This window comes from Pyxicephalus adspersus, chromosome 5, assembly GCF_032062135.1.
Source record: "Pyxicephalus adspersus chromosome 5, UCB_Pads_2.0, whole genome shotgun sequence".
Lineage (NCBI taxonomy): Eukaryota > Metazoa > Chordata > Amphibia > Anura > Pyxicephalidae > Pyxicephalus > Pyxicephalus adspersus.
In genome coordinates this window covers 66,533,994-66,548,127 of record NC_092862.1, presented here as the reverse complement: position 1 = coordinate 66,548,127, position 14,134 = coordinate 66,533,994, and the positions used below count along the sequence as shown (strand labels likewise).

The 14,134-nt window shown below is 40.4% G+C and overlaps 1 protein-coding gene across 1 annotated transcript in view; it reads left to right on the top strand.

The window, feature by feature from the left end:
* Positions 1 to 1,479: 1,479 nt before the first annotated feature.
* LOC140331084 (leukocyte elastase inhibitor-like) overlaps positions 1,480 to 14,134 on the top strand; it is a 35,884-nt gene continuing 23,229 nt past the window's right edge. Inside the window, exon 1 of the mRNA XM_072411803.1 lies at positions 1,480 to 1,641. The gene's annotated coding sequence lies outside the window, so the exon portion shown is untranslated. The remainder of the gene's footprint in view (positions 1,642 to 14,134) is intronic.

Sequence of the window (14,134 nt, the reverse complement as noted above, 5' to 3'; positions counted from 1 at the left end):
TAAATGATCGCTCGCTCCGAACCGCGCTTCTCCGTGAGCTTGACACGGGCGAGCTTGCATTAAAAGTCACTGTTCCCCTAAAATATCATTCTTTCTAATGGCACACATCTTTCACCTAAATAAAAATGTTTAGGCTGTTCAAATGTTTCAAACATATATATTAGCTAAGAAATAGGCATATTTTTAAATGACCTAATATTTTCAGGTTCACAAAGAGTTAACTGATTTCAGCTCTTTACACAGGTGCATATCTAAACGCATACAATGCCTAGTGATAAATTCCAGCGAGCTCAGGCGGGGGAGAGCTCGCTTTTGCCAGCGAACTAGATTTTTTCAACAAAAGTTACAGGCACACACAAGTTCTTGTTTGCTTTTATAGATATATATGTATATGTACATGTATATATATATCCTGACGGAGTGACTAAGAATGTCAGGGAAGGTGTTAAAAAGGCTCCAGGGAATAGAGAGTAGATAGGTCTGTGTAGGTTTCTAGGCAGAAACCTGGCTCTTTAGGGCTCTGGAGCCGGCCAAAAGAGTGAAAGGGTGGGTTCCTTGGCCCAACCCAATCCTGACTGAGATATGTGCACCTGCACTCAGGTGCAATTAGAGGAGGTAAGTGATCAGAAAGAGGCTAAGGGGAATTGATCAGCAAGAGACTGAGAGAGAGCCAGAGAGGATTCCAGGCTGAGGGAGAGCCAGAGTGTTCCAGGCTGAGAGAGAGCCAGAGTGTTCCAGGCTGGGGGAGAGCCAGAGTGTTCCAGGCTCAGAGAGAGCCAAAGGGTTCGAGGAAAGCCAGCGGCCAAACAGTACTACAAAACTGTTAGTGGAACAGTACTGATATAGTGAATGTGTTAGTAAGAGAGGGCACCTAATTGAGGTAGCCAGAGGCCCAGCCAGGCTACTGTTTATTGTTTTTGTTGTGAAGCTGTGTAGAGTGTGCTGTAACACATGCCTAAACAAATAAAAGCTGCTGTTATTTTGGACTTTTGGAGTCTGCTGGCTCTAATCTGCCCTGTAAGCATCCCATTATCATGAGCAACACCCAGTAATCTATCACAATATCAATATATTTATATATACACATTTATATTTTGACATATATATATATATATATATATATGTGTGTGTGTGTGTGTGTGTGTGTGTGTGTGAAGAAAATTATGATCTTTGTACTTAGACCAGCGCCCCCCACCTTGACTAGCAGCACATGATGTCACAAGAGAAAAACACACACAAGGTCAGACACACACACACATCGTACCTTTGTTACCAAAGTTCCAAAAACTAGCTGATCACACAAAGAACAAAGCTGGGAGGAGGAGGTGAGCAATACTGTGTGAATAGAAACATCTGTGTGTGGGTAAAATGGAAAATCACAGACTACGTGACAAAAGGGCTATAAAAATTGTAACTGCAAGTAGGGAATTCAGACAAATCATCAACTAGGCTATTGCTTGTATGTAATGCTTTTGTCTCCTCGCTGCGAGTAAAGATAGTCTTGAACCTGACGTGAGATGTCCAGTGGTGGATTTCTTTCACAATTTGGTCCTTCGAGCTAGAAACCAATCTCATCGTGGATCAGGAGACCGACGACTGAACCATACGGGGGAGAATCGACAATCCTTGATACTTCTGAAAGTAAGTCCTCCGACTATGTCAGGTTAAGACTAATAAGTAATACTATTTCTAGAGAATTAAGACCAGGTGGATTACTCTGAATGGCTAAGACCTTTTAAGTAAGTGAAGTCAATTGTGATCATGTACTGTGAAATTCTTGAGGTAACGGATGAATATTAAGTCTGTCATTGTGAGAAGACAGTATAAATAAAGCACGATAAATAAAGGACCAATCTGATAAAATAGGAAACTGTTGTGTGAAATTGCGCAATAATTGTGTGGGATGTTGTATGGGATGTTGTGTAAGTGAAGGAGAGAATGAAGATTTTGAATATATGAAACAACTTTGTAAGGATAATGTAAAATTTGTAAAGTTATGGAAAAACAAATATGATTTTGATGTTAGCCTAAAAAAGGAGTCATGCTGTAAATTATTAAGAATAATTGTATATAAGATATGTTTGTGTACTAATCTGGTTGCCAAGGTGAGGTTGGGTCAATCGTCACTGCTGTGGTTGCCTCGGGCAAGCAGTAACGTGACCTAAGCTGCGTTTTGGTAAGCGGTCCTGGGAACAGGACGTCAGCGAGCACTGCAGCTACCAACTGAACTAACTGAATTAACTAAACTAACAATAACTGTGTACAACCGTCTGATATTTATACTGTAATTTATACTATGGGGAAATCCCAAGGTATGGGGAATTCCACAAAGGAGGAACAGCTCCCAGATCCACATAAAAAACATGTAGAGAAACGCATTAAAATCAGACAGAAGCTAAAACTCACAGCCATGTCACCCAGTGATGAGGATATTCCTTATAATATTCCAGGGGAAACTCCTGTTGATTTTGTAAATTGCAGAGCAGGAGACTAATTTACTGATCCTTTTACATTACATTTGAACAATGAAACTGAAAACTTGAAATGCCCTGACCCCTTCCAATTGGAAGGATCATTCTCTAAATTCCATATTAGTTGTATTTTAGGAATGTGTCTCAGTAATGGAGATAGATGGGGATATAAATTAGATCCACAGGTTCCCGAGTGGGGCCGGCAATACATGGAGGCTTGTGGAGAAGTCTGGTATACTTTGAAAATATATTAGAAAGATTAAAATCCCCGTACAGAGAAAACTGTTGCCCAAATCACATCCTCTATTCCACCCCCGTATACACCCTTATATCCACAACTACCAGCAGAAACACAAAGGAGAACACAGGAGGATGAGGATTACGAGCACGATATCTATCTAATACAGTCCGTGCAGCAACAAACTGTTACAAAACACATGATAGATCACAGGACATGCAGGATGCAACCAGTGGTTGAATATGCTAGACATGCAGAAAGACATTTCAATAGTAATAAAAAGAAGAAGACCCAAGTCTATACTGTAAATGAGGGATCTGAAGTGTATGTGGTACAAGCAGGTGCTAAAGGAAAAGGGGATAAGAAAGGTGACCGGAGACCCCGTATGAAAGATTACGAGGGAAGTACCCCGTATGAAAGATTACGAGGGAAGTAGGGAGCGAGGTGTTTTAAATGTGGTAAGAAGGGATATATGGCAAGAGATTGCAAAAGCAGAAAGGAAGAGGAAGTAGATGAGAAAGATAAGAATTGACTAGATATACCAGTCTGCAAAAGCCCAAAAAACATTAGTCTGACAATTAAATTACCTAAAGAAAGTGAAGATGAAATTTTAAATTTAGAACACCTTGGTGAAAATTTTTACGCTGATATACGCCCAGAAGTTACTTTAGTAATTGAAGGGAAGAAAGTTACCTTTTTGTGTGATTCAGGAGCTTGTCGTACAGTAATCCATCCTCTGGATCTTCTGGATCGAGTCCTCTGACTATATATCTATGTTAAAACTGAAAATGGAGGACTCCACAAGGAACCTCTATCACACAAAATCCAAATAAGGGACCCTCTCACAAATAAGAAACGTGACTGTAAAATAGTAATTTCAAAGAATTAAGTTAACCTTTTAGGGCGAGATTTAATGTGTGCCCTGGGGATTGCAGCAATACCCACTGTAAAAGGCATAGAAGCTCAAAGAATGTGCAATATAGGGGTAGTCCAAGCAGTTGGCACGCCGAAGTATTGGTACAGTGAGGAATTGGTGACCACCGGACCAGGGTCCGTCATTCAGGTCCTAACTGACTTAGCCATTAACCACCTGGGCGTTTCACTGATGTCTGGATTTCTGTACCAAAAGCGTTACACTGTTTTTCATGAATTTTTTTTTTAAGTTGTAGACCTGTAAGTTAGTTTTTTGATGCAAAAAGCAATCCTATTTTTATTGCATATAAATTTTTGTTTATATTGTGGGCTTGTAATTCTTAGGATTAACTCCCGGGTATAATAATTATATTTATTTATTATATTATAATCATAAATTATAATGTAATACATAATTATAAATAATAATTTAAAAAAATAATGAAATAATAGACAACAATGTAATCTAAAAATAAAATATAAAATTAAAAAAGTACTTTTATTTTTATTTCATGTTGTTTGGTGTTTTTGTACTGTAAAAACCATTTAAAAGCAGATTACATTGTAATCTGCTTTTAAATTTCCCTCCCAGACACACCCCCATACATCACCACTCACATCACCCGAAAGGTGACTCATCCTCCCGGGGTGATGTGAGTGGAGATTTCCCTGCCTGCTCACACAGGCACACAGACGCTGGAGCTGCTGCTGCTCGCATCTCCAGAGAGATGCACAGCACAATACAGGATTTCTGCATTGTGCTTCACATCTCACTGCAGATGCCAGCAACAATAGCAAATTTTTTATTGCTGCTGGAGGAGCTGCAGGGACAGGGTAAGTATTTTCTTTCAGTTGTAATCCAATTGTCATACAATGTTTGACAATCGGATTGCAATATAACGTTTGTTTATATTTTTAACCACCTGAGAAAAGTTCGGGTTTAACACTTTTTGCAAGTGTTTTTACCACGAACCAAGGTCCGGTTTAACGGCCAGGTGGTTAAAGGTACCAGAACAAAACAGAGATTTGATATACAAGGTAATTTACACTGTAATATGTTTTTTAAACATACGACTGGTCCTGATAAAATATATGAGGAAAAGTTGTTTAAAGTACCTGTGACCAGGTTGACACTAAACAAGATTTATTGGGACAACTATGGCAATTGTGCATTAGTTGCACTCTGCCGAATGAAATTAAGAAATTGTTTAGATCCTGTAAAGTTCCTCATGTTTCTATAACAAAACAAGCCCGGTCAACATGGGCAGATCTAGGTAAGTTAATTACAAACTGGAGCGAATGGACTGAGGCTGAATGGAAAAAGAATTGTGTCATAGTTCAGGACCTAAATTGGGTCACTCAGGCAAAACCTGCAGTACATCTGTATAGGTTCAAGGCACAGAAAGCCTGACAAATATTGGTAACACAAGGAGAAGTGGTTAGTATTCCTCTACACCTGTGGTCAACAGGGAAAACAGATGTAGGACTGATTAAAAGAGCTGCTCCAGCTACCATCCAAAATCTACATTCAGATGTAATGTGGAGGCAGGGACTGAGTCATTAGTGCAAGGACTACTGGGATCAGGAGTACCGATAGAATGCCCAGATTCTCCTTGTAACACTCCTCTCTTTCCAGTCAAAAAGGCAGATGGAGGCTGGTGCATGGTGCAAGACAAGACAAGCAGTAAATGAGGCAGTAATACCCAGAGCACCCACTGTACCAGACCTTCACATACTGCTAAATGATTTGAAGCCAAACAGTCAGTATTTTTCAGTAGTAGATATCAGCAATGCATTTTTCTCAATACCAGTCCACCCCGATAGCCAATTCTGGTTTGCCTTTATCTACAAGGGTAAGCGGTACACATATACCAGGCTGCCACAGGGGTACTGTGAAAGTCCCACAATATTTTCACAAGAAATGTCGAACAATATGGCACAGTTTGACCCACCATGTGGTAGCCAAATACTGGTATATGTAGATGATATTTTGCTTGCTTCCCCCAGATTTAGAAAGCTGTAAGCAGGATACCCTAGCTCTGCTAAAAGGACAAGTTACAACTGTGGAAAGAGGAAGTCCGATATCTGGGATATACCCTCTCACATGAAGGAAGAATCCTAGACTAAAAACGGAAAGAGACAATACTTCAGGCACCAAAGCCTATGACAAAGAAAGGTATGATGTCTTTTCTAGGAACAGGTAATTTTTGTAGGAGCTGGATCCCAAACTATTTGGCAGTGGTCTCACCTTTGACCAGGCTTATCTATGACCAGCCATTGGCAGCGCAGTACAAGATAAATTGGACACATGAAGCTGAAGACACCTTTGTGGAGGTAAAACGGTTGATTGTGGGGTCATCGGTGTTGGGTTTGCCAAGTTACATGTCAGACTGTAGATTGCAGGGATGATTATATGACTTCTGTACTGACCCAACTGGATGGCACAAAACACAGACCAATAGCTTTTTATTCTACACAACTGGATCCTGTGACCCTCTGAATCTACGAGTCCCTCATGCAGTATCTGTAATCCTGCTGGAGGATAAAATAGCTTATTTGTCTCTGGCTAGACATCTGTCCTGTATGACAGTGTTGCTAAGCCAACCACACCTAATTATTGAAAGATGTACTACACTCAACCCGTCCACCTTGTTACCAATCCCAACGGACGGTCAACCAAAAGACTGCCTTGAGGAAATTGAGCATAGGATCCTTCCTAAGAAAGACCTTACTGACATAACTTATGACAAACCAGATGTGACCTACTATGTTGATGGCTCTTGTAAGAAAGACAAGAAAGGAGTAAATCAGACAGGATATGCTGTGGTTACTAATGATGAAATAATTGAAGCTAAAGCATCACCACAACATTTCTCTGCACAAGCAACTGAATTGGTAGCGCTAACTAGAGCATGTGAATTAGCAGCAAATTAAACAGTCAATATATATACAGATAGCCAATATTCTTTTTCAACAATACATGTTTTTGCTCAAATATGGAAAAACAGAGGCATGATTACCTCTACAGGTAAAGCTAATAACCATAAAGACCTAATACTACAATTACTTGATGCTGTTCAATTGCCAAAGAAAGTAGCTATTTGTAAATGTGCAGCACATACTAAAGGCACGCGTGTGGTAACACAAGGAAATTATTTAGCTGACAAAGCTGCAAAAGAAGCAGCTGCAACTCTGATGGCCTATTCTGGTAAGGAACTGGGACCAACAAAGATATTAGACTCAGACACTTTACAACATATGCAGGCAATATCACGCCAGACTGAACAAAACCTATGGATAAAGAAAGAGGCTGTCTTAAACAATGGAATTTATGGCCCTGATTTATTAAAGTTCTCCAAGGCTGGGGAGAATACACTTTCATCAGTGAAGCTGGGTAATCCAGCAAACCTGTAATAAATTTCCTAAAAGTCAAGCTTTTGTTAGCAAATGTTTTCAATCCTGGACCAGATCCATTCCAGATTTGCTGGATCACCCAGCTTCACTGTTGAAAGTGTATTCTCTCCAGCCTTGGAGAACTTTAATAAATCAGGGCCTATAGTCAACAGAGAAAAAACTGGTTCGCCCTACAAATTTGTTTAGATATGTGGCGTTATTGAGTCATGGGCAAAGCCATGTCTCAACAGGGGGAATGGTATAAATGGTAAATAAGGTACCGTATTTTTTGCCGTATAAGACGCATTTTTTCTTCCCCAAAACTGGGGGGGAAAAGTTGGTGCGTCCTATACGACAAATGTGTGATAAAATATTTAAAATAATATACTCACCCGATACCCGATCCTGCGTGTGTCTCTGGCTGCATGCAGCGTCTGTCTCTTCTCTCCTCTGCCAGCATCGTGTCTTCTCCTGTCTGTAAAGCAGAGCGAAAGAAGCCGGCACAGCGCCACCTGCTGTTCCCTGTCCTAACTGCCGTACAGTGGAAAAAAAGCACAGAGTGATCAGAAGGGGAATATGAATGACAGAGTGATCAGAAGGGAAATTTAAATGACACAGAGTGATCAGAAAGGGAATTTGAAAGGCACAGAGTGATCAGAAAGGGAATTTGAATGGCACATGAGTGATCAGAAGGGGAATACCGGTATAAATGGCACATGAGTGATCAGAAGGGGAATAATCTTTCAGAATCTTTTTTTTCTAGATTCTCCTCCTTTAAAATTGGGTGCGTCTTATACTCCGGAGCGTCTTATACGGCGAAAAATACGGTATTTATTACGTATGCATTTACTAATTATGTATGGATTTCATGCGCAAGGAGCCCTACGGCCAACAAAGGGTGGATTTCCAATTCCCTCATATTCTTTTCACACGACTTGTATGGATTTTATAGCATTAACTAAATGTGACAACAAGAAGTTTTGCCTAGTCATTGTGGACATGTTATCCAAATAGGTCGAAACTTTTCCAGTCACACACCCAGATGCAATCAGTGTGGCCAAGGCCATTACAAAATAGATAATTCTGAGATTTGGAATTCCAAGTAATATACATAGTGACAATGGGAACCACTTTGTGAATCAGGTTGTACAAGAACTGGGAAAACACTTTAATATTTCTTTGAAAAATCATTGTGTCCACCACCTGCAGTCAGCAGGGTTACTAGAAAGAAATATTGGAATACTTAAAAGTAAATTAAGGAAATTGATGTCAGAAACCGGAAAGAATTGGCTCTACTGCCTGCCCCTTGCCCTACTAAGTATGAGGATCACTCCCTCCTCACGGGGACTAACCTCATATGAGATTTTGTATGGCAACCTTTTTCCCGAACCGAGGAAGAGGTAGACTTTACCTTGGCAGTCTATATGAAGAGGATGTTAGTGTCAAAAGAAATGTTGTCTGTTAATCTAATTCCAAGTAATACCGATAACCAAGACCAGACCGCATTAGAGAAACCAGGAGACTGGGTTTGGATTTAAATTATAATTAGGAAAAACTGGACCTTTACCCCAGTGGGAAGGGCCATACCAAGTGCTACTGACCACTCCATCCGCAGTGAACATAGCTAAACGAGTTCCTGTCCCACTTCAAACTGGTTAATAGGTTCGAGCTGGGAGGAGAGCTAGGGAACTTCCTGAACACAAAGGCCCTAATTCATCAAGCAAATTCGGACGCTCGCTCGCGCATTCGTATTCGCGATCCGAAATCGTAAGCCGTCGCGCAATTCAGCAAATGAATGAGCTCGCGACCGGAGCCGCGCATCTCCGGCAGCTTTTCACTGGCGAGCTTGCATTAAAAGTCACTGTTCCCCTAAAAAATCATTCTTTCTAATGGCACACATATTACCCTTAGCCCTAAAAAATCTCAATTAGTTTGCAGTGTTGCAAAGCAAACCAAAAAGTATAAAAACAGTGCAACAAATGTAACAATAAATTAATTATTTTGTGAGTAGCACTTATCCAAAACAGAGACCAGGTATGCGCTAATTAATTGCTATGATCTCACCAGTGACAGCTTAACAGATCCTCCTTATTCGCGTAGCTGAAATCTAATGAAGCAATAAAGATTCTAATTGACCTGTAAAGGACTGTAGATACGCACAGAACAGAGAGCAGGTGTGCGCTAATTAATTGCAATGATCTCACCAGTGACAGCTTAACAGATCCTCCTTAATCGCGCTGAAATCTAATCGCCTTAATTGGCAGATTCGCGACCCCTATTGCTCATTATTATCAAGGCAGGAATCCGGCTGGCAGTGAGGAGGCGAGTGTACGAGCGCACTCGACTCCGGACCGCGGGAAAGCGGCTCGCTGGAAGCGCGAAAGTACGCGCGACCAGCGAGCGCGGATTTCATTGATGAATCAGGGCCAAAGTCTGGCTACAAAGGGAACTTGGCCTAATAGGGGCTAGTTTGTCTCAACCCCAGTGAAGCAATCAACGGTGTGAAGGGTCCATAGGGGAAGGGGTAAAAGGTGTAGAATCCTAGAACCAGGGTTTTATAAATGCCCTATGGGAAGGTCAATCATAGCTGCATGGATTCTAGGAGTAGTAATCATTCTTATAATTTGGGTAATTGAACACCAGAGTCAGATAGAGGGAGTAGGGGAAAATGATCTTCAGAAAAGGAGAATGCACACTTGGGAGAATCCAGGGAGTGTGTAGCCTGTGCTAGCACCTGGCCCCAATTGGCTACAGTACCTATTCTCCCAGACCAAGTAAATGTAACTTGTCTATTGAAATTATTTAACAACCCAACAATCCCCTCAGAGTGTGAGAAAGAAAGGCAGGATTTCCCCAACACCAAGTTGACTGGGGCCCCTCCAGGAGTAACAGTGTATGATGGAAATTATACTTGTTTCTGAAGGAAAGGCACAAACAATAAAAATGGAACCCCATTTAAGTATTGTACGACAACGTATGATGTAACAAATGATACAAAGGATTATAAGGTTAAATGGTTAGCTGATGTTTGGTGGATATGTGGAGATAAAAAACTAAGGTCTAGATTGTCTCCTGAATGGACAGGAACCTGTGCTTTGACACAATTAATTCTTCCATTTTATGTCTTCCCCACTGAAGAAAAGACAATACAGGGAGTGGTAAACAGACAGAAAGCAGGCCCAAAGAGACAGAGAAAGGGGAAACCATTCAAAGTTCTTTCGATAACCAAATATATATAGATAGTATAGGGCTTCCCCGAGGGGTTCCTGATGAATATAAAGCCCTGAACCAAATATGGTCGGGATTTGCTTCTATCTTTCCACAGGTGTCGGTTAACAAGAACACGGACTGGATCAACTACATCTACTACAACCAACAGAGATTTGTTAACTACACTCTAGATGCTGTGAAAGGAATAGCGGGTCAACTGGAAGCCACATTCTTGGTAGCCTGGCAAAATTGAATAGCACTGGATATGCTGTTAGCAGAGAGAGTTTGCAAGTTGTTCGAAGCGTTTTGTTTCACCTTTATTTCTAACAATACAGCACCAGATGGCAGTATTACCAAGGCATTGCATGGTCTTCAAATGGTCTCAGAGGAACTTGCAGAGAATTCAGGAATGTATGATCCTTTCACCAGCCTATTGGAACAATGGTTTGGAAGATGGAGCAACCTGGAAGCCAGCCTATTGCTTTCAATTGGGGTGATGGCTGCCATCCTGGTCGTTTGTGGTTGTTGTTGTGTTCCATGCCTAAGAGGCTTGGACTCATAGACACCTCACTGACAAAAACTATGTATCAACCACTGATATCCCAAGGGGATGACAACAAATATACAGAAACTGAGACCGACCCAGACTGGGAAGACCCCTATGATGATGTTGCTGTTCCTAAATAAATGAAGCCTCCATTGGAAAACACAGACAATGGGGGTTGAGAGTTTTAATTGGAACAATAAAAGAATTAAAAGGGGGGAGATGTGAAGAAAATTATGATTTTTGTATATACTGTGATTGTTTTACTTAGACTAGCACCCCCACCTCGACTAGCAGCACAGGATGTCACAAGAGAAAAACACACACAAGGTCAGACACACACACATCCTAACTTTGTTACCAAAGTTCCAAACTCCACTAGCTGATCACACAAAGAACAAAGCTGGGAGCACAATAGCAACTTTGAATGTTTCAATTTCCATTTTGAAATTAACCTCCCTAGCGGTACATTTCTGTCTGGATTTATATTTCTAAAAGCGGTACATTGTTTTTCATGAATATTTATTTTACAGTATAATATAATAGTATGAGTATAATAAAGTTTGAAACACAAAATCATTAAAAAAATAAATTATTAAATATTAATAAATATTAAAAATAAATATTACATTTTAATTTTTTTAGGTTTAAAAAAATAAATAAATATTATACTCATACTATTATATATACTGTAAAATAAATGTTCTTGAAAGCAATGAACTGCTTTTACATATAAATTCAATGTATGGCATTCAATACAGTTATTTTGTATTGATTGCAATAGAAATGGATTTTGAATTTCCCGCCCAGCCCCACTGGCAATGTACACACGCACCGACGTCACCGGGAACCCTCCCGGTGACTGATCGTGTGCAGAAGAGGCCGGAGGAAGAAGAAAGAAGACAGGGATCGCGGCGATGGACATCGTGGGATCCTGGCGGATCAGGTAAGCGCTGTATTTACTATCTTTCCCATAGGTTTACCTACCCCGCTTTCAGCATATGTCTTTATTACCACCTTTAAATGTTTGTCCTGCATAAATATTTTCTAATCCAATTTTCCACCCTTGATAGGTCAAAATTGCATATTGGTTTGGTAAGTATTTTTGGAATGCAATATTTGTTGGGCCATTTTTTAAATAATTTTGCTTTATATGGAAGTGTAGGTCTATATGTGTGTGGTTTTTTTTTTTTTGATTTTGTCATGTAAATTTAGTGCTGTCTGTGTGGTCTCTATATTTTAATGTGACCTTTTAGCAAATGGATTTATTTTGAGTAAAGTTTTTTTTAAAATGTTGAAGTTGTTTCTTTTCAGGGGGTTTGTTTTTATGTGATCTTCTTTACAATCCCCCAGGAATTAAAAAAAAAATATGCTGGTATTAAAGCAGTTCCCTTCTACGATTTGTTTGACTGGCTAAAAACAGCACAATTGGCTTCTTAAAACTCATTTTGATGTGCATAATTGACTTTAGGGAGTGTTATGCGCATTGTTGTGTGCCAAGGCGTAACCGTTATGTGCGCGTGAACTGTGTTCTATCAGTTAAGAAATGCACCGGCCAATTTTCCAGAGAAGGATCTTCATTCCTGTAAGTTTTTCTTTTTAGGTGTAAGATGTTTGTTTTGCTGTGTGTACATTTACATATAAAAGAGAAATTATAGGAAGAAATAGGCAAAAATGATTTTTTTTATGGCATATTGCTTAACATGCTTAAAATTGTAAAGATTGCCTATTTCTCCCTATGATTTCTGATGTCATGGGCTTAGCTCCAAGCAACATTGATGGATCATATTGCTTCTGGTTAAAGGAGGAATCCACCTTTATGTGCTTCCACTACCAAGCTGAGGTGAGTAAGTCAATATATAATGGGCCAAGGTCTAAAATGCCATTCAAACCTGAATAAATACCCTGAAAGGCTGGAAAAGCAAGAACATCTGTTTGGCACAAAGTCGATTTGTCCCTGGAAGTTTTAGATACTAGTACTATTTGTTTTGTGTAAATACCTAATAAAGCATACAATCCAGTATTTAATTCACAAAATTAAGTTGAGCAACAACAGAACATCTGCTCATTTCTAAGAGTGCTTGACCCTGCTTGTGAGCTTGGCAATCAATGTGGTTTGATGTTGTGCTTGGCAACCTGGACCTCCTTGTTAGCCCTGCGGGTCATGCCGGCGCTGCTGTTCCTAATTGCAGGGAGGCGCGCCGGGTCCTATCTTTCAGGTAGGGTAACGCCAGTACCTGTGTTCCATGCCAGAGTTTGCTTCCTGCTGGAGACTTGCACTGGTGTTTAAGCTGGCGTGGGTGCCCTCTGTTTCTACAGCCTATGGCTGGATCTCTGCTAGTATTTAAAGGCACTTCCTACTACAGGATCTCAATCTCAAGGTTTTAGCTACAATCTCAAGGTTTTAGCTTGTCTAAACTCCTAGTGCAAAGGTGCTTCCTCTGTTTGCCTTGCTGTGTACCGGACCTTGTTTACTTACCCTTGGACTTTGCCTGTTTGCCGCCTGACCCTGACCTCGGATTACGTTTATGGACTTTTGCCTGATTGCCACCTGACCCCGGATTATGTTTATGGACTTTTTCCTGATTGGCGCCTGACCCTGACCTCTGATCTTGTTTTTGTCTGATTGCCACCGCATTCTTGGCCACTGACCTGGGGGTTGCTCTGGAGTGGCACCTGGCAGCTACCCTGCGGCCCAAGCCTATCCTCACCATCAGAGGCTCTAGTGAAGACCAGGTAGTGGCTTAGTTATGCCCCTCCGGAGCAGACCCAGTCAGTGGCACAGTGGGTCCACACCCGCATGCATTACACTCCTTCCATTACCATCAGGTGTGTTAGAATAATACCCAACTCAGCTGGACTAATTGACTGTTAAACCTGTTTGGACAGCAAGTGGAAGTGTTTTTGTATACAATAGGGCTAAGATCAGGCAGCACAGCACAATAAGAACAAACCTATAACACTACTACAAATGAATAGAGGAGTTGTGTGGCAGCAAATCAACATGTCAGACTAAGAAAATTAAAAAAAAAAAACATAAAAAAACCATGACAATTTATTCATAAAATGAGTATGTACATAATACATTCAAATACCTATATGTTACTTGTGACTTTGAGAATGGGACAAAGGTAACGAGGAAGTAGCAGTCTGGACTGGAAACCATGCAAACATTTGTACTGAATATTTGTGGAAAAAAATGACAAACATTGCTGAAGAATTGCTAAACAACAGAAACAGTCATTACAAACCAGGCACAAAAACATTGCAGCAAAAGATGAAACTAACAATAATGATAATTACAAAGTCACATCAACCCATACTATCCAAGCAAACTTACTTGATTAGTCAGCCTCCCCAACCCCA